The 2,820-nt window shown below is 39.4% G+C and overlaps 1 non-coding gene across 1 annotated transcript; it reads right to left on the bottom strand.

Annotated features, from left to right (window-relative positions):
* Nucleotides 1-1,720: 1,720 nt before the first annotated feature.
* On the bottom strand, nt 1,721-1,802 carry TRNAS-UGA. The gene has a single exon. It is a non-coding gene; the product is annotated as a tRNA-Ser (tRNA).
* Between the last annotated feature and the right edge of the window lie 1,018 nt (nt 1,803-2,820).

Genomic DNA, 2,820 nt, shown 5'->3' on the forward strand with positions numbered 1-2,820 from the left:
CAATTCCAAGGAATCACAATCACATCCCGGCAAAATTTGGAAATTCGGAGGAGAAAAAAGCCCCTGGGATGGTACGGATTGTAAATATAGGATGGAATTGTCAAAAAAGTATATAAAAATAGAAACGTTTATTTGGTATAAATCATAATAGTCACAATATACAAAAAATTAGAAACAATTCATGTAAAACAAAGGAATTGACATACAAAGTGAATTCACCAATATACAGAAATCCACACCCGAATGCTGACAAATAAATCAAGACAAGCAAAAGTGGATAAAACCCGACATGTTTCGAAGGCAGACGGTTAGGTTAATTCATAAACCATATGCAAATTCCTTCTTCAGGGATTCTTAATATTGGTGTAAACAATAATATGAAATTTTTCCTAGTAAGGAGAAAAGAAAAACATAATATAAATATAATTTGTAGCATTGTTAATTTCTTAGATTGCTTCTAGAGCTTTTTGTTTTGCATATAATTTACAGACATTGGCCCAGATTCACAAAGGACTTACGGCGGCGTATCCCCTGATACGCCGTCGTAAGTCCGAATGTGAGGCTTTCGCATCTATGCGCCTGATTCATAGAATCAGATACGCCTCACTGTTGCCAAGATACGACTGACGTAAGTCTCTTACGCGTTGTATCTTGGGGTGCATATTTACGCTGGCCGCTAGGGGCGCTTCCGTATATTTCCGCGTCAAATATGCAAATGAGCTAGATACGCCGATTCACGAACGTACTTGCGCCCGGCGTATTAAAATACGCTGTTTACGTAAGGCGTACGACCAGCGTAACTTTACCCCTCATAAAGCAGGGGTAAGTCATGTTAAGGTATGGACGTCCGAAATGTCGGAACAGCGTCGTATTTTACGTTGTTTGCGTAAGTCGTCCGTGAATGGGGATGGGCGTAGGTTACGTTCACGTCGACTAAACATTGAGCTAGCGTAAGTTAGGGAGAAAAATCGACGTGATACTGAGCATGCGCGCGCATGCGCCATTTGTTAGGCGCGTCATTTACGTGGGGTCACGATTCATTTCCATACAACTCACCCCCTACCAGTCTACTTTGAATTACGCGGGCTTCCACCTTTTTAAAGGGCCAGACTTTTTAAAGGGCACGACCCTTTATATATAATTTTTTTTTTCTTTTTATCATTTTTGGCTATACACATTATACTTGGGCTGGGCCTCCCCAGAGATTCATCCAACCAGACATGCCCAGTTTATCCACATGTGTAAATATCATCATATGATGTAAGTACTGTACTATGTATTTTTTCTAGTTACTAAATAGACTGTATTTGATTTTGGACATAATGTCTGTAAATAATATGCAAAACAAAAAGCTCTAAAAGCAATCTAAGAAATTAACAATGCTACGGGTGTGGATTTCTGTATATTGGTAAATTCACTTTGTATGTCAATTCCTTTGTTTTAAGTGAATTTTTTCTATTTTTTTTTTTGTATATTGTGACTTTCATGATTTATACCAAATAAACTTTTCTATTTTTATATACTTTTTTACAATTCTATCCTATTATTACAATCCGTACCATCCCAGGGGCTTTTTTCTCCTACAAATGTCCTAAGTATGCATAGTAATGCCTGCAGAAATTTACATTGAGAATAAAAATGATTTTTGTGTATTATAATCCTAATATGGAGAAAATGAAAAACAAGCCATAGGGAGAAAAAAAATGCTTCCCAAAGAATTCGCTGCGAGCAGGGTTCGAACCTGCGCGGGGAGACCCCATTGGATTTCAAGTCCAACGCCTTAACCACTCGGCCATCACAGCTTTCAATACAAAAATGCCTGAGATACTGAATAACAGCTAATAATAAACTGCGGAATTGTATAAACCAGTAATGTGTTTATACAAAGTATAGTTTTTTTACATACAGGAAACGTGATTGTATCATTCTTGAATGTTATAAATGAAAGGAATTAGCCTGTCTCCGATCTTCATAACGTACGATACATCCATATTGTGTGCTTATTAATCTTTGTCGCCCTCTGCTGGTCGTTGCATTCATTAGCAGCCAGCTGAGATTTACTGTCAATGTCAGTTAATGGAATGAATTCAGCCCCTGCTATAGAGGACCAGAGTAAGCTGATCCCTGGAAGAATTGTCATCATTTCACCAATCAAAATTTTATTTTAGGTCAGAGGGCTTATTTAGCTTGTTAAATAATATGGTGAGAGAAGTGACGTGATGCACCCCTTTGGACCCATTTTTTTTTCTTTCTAAATTGCCCCGATTTCATAGTGGACCTGTCCTTTGTCCATACTAGAGAATAATCAGGTTCACAATATGGGAGGGACCATAGGAAACATGTACTTATTTTTCTTGCTTGCTGATTGGCTCGGGCAACCAGCACTGGGTTGTGGGGAGGCGCAGAGGGTGTCATATGTTCCTATATTCTTGGATGAAATTTTGGGTGGTCTGGCGGCAGATTGGGGCTCTGCAGGGACACAGCTGAATCCACCTCTCCTCTGAAGAGCAATCTGCATTTGGATTGCTTTTCAGAGGCAATTGACAGGCAGCAAGAAAGCAATGTGACGCCTCTTTACTGTCTGTTTCAACCCCATTTTTGCCAATAATTGCATGTGATTGCGGGGCGTCCCTATTTGCTTGAATGGGTCACGTTGTACGTGCTGTCTGTGATTAGGAATGACCCGAACACCCTCCGGTTTGGTTCGCACCAGAACATGCGAACGGACCGAAAGTTTGTGCGAACTTTCGAACCCCGTTAAAATCTATGGGACTCAAACATCAAAAATCAAAAGTGCAATTTTGAAGGCTAATATGCAAG

The sequence above is a fragment of the Rana temporaria genome, chromosome 3, assembly GCF_905171775.1.
Source record: "Rana temporaria chromosome 3, aRanTem1.1, whole genome shotgun sequence".
Taxonomy (NCBI): Eukaryota; Metazoa; Chordata; class Amphibia; order Anura; family Ranidae; genus Rana; species Rana temporaria.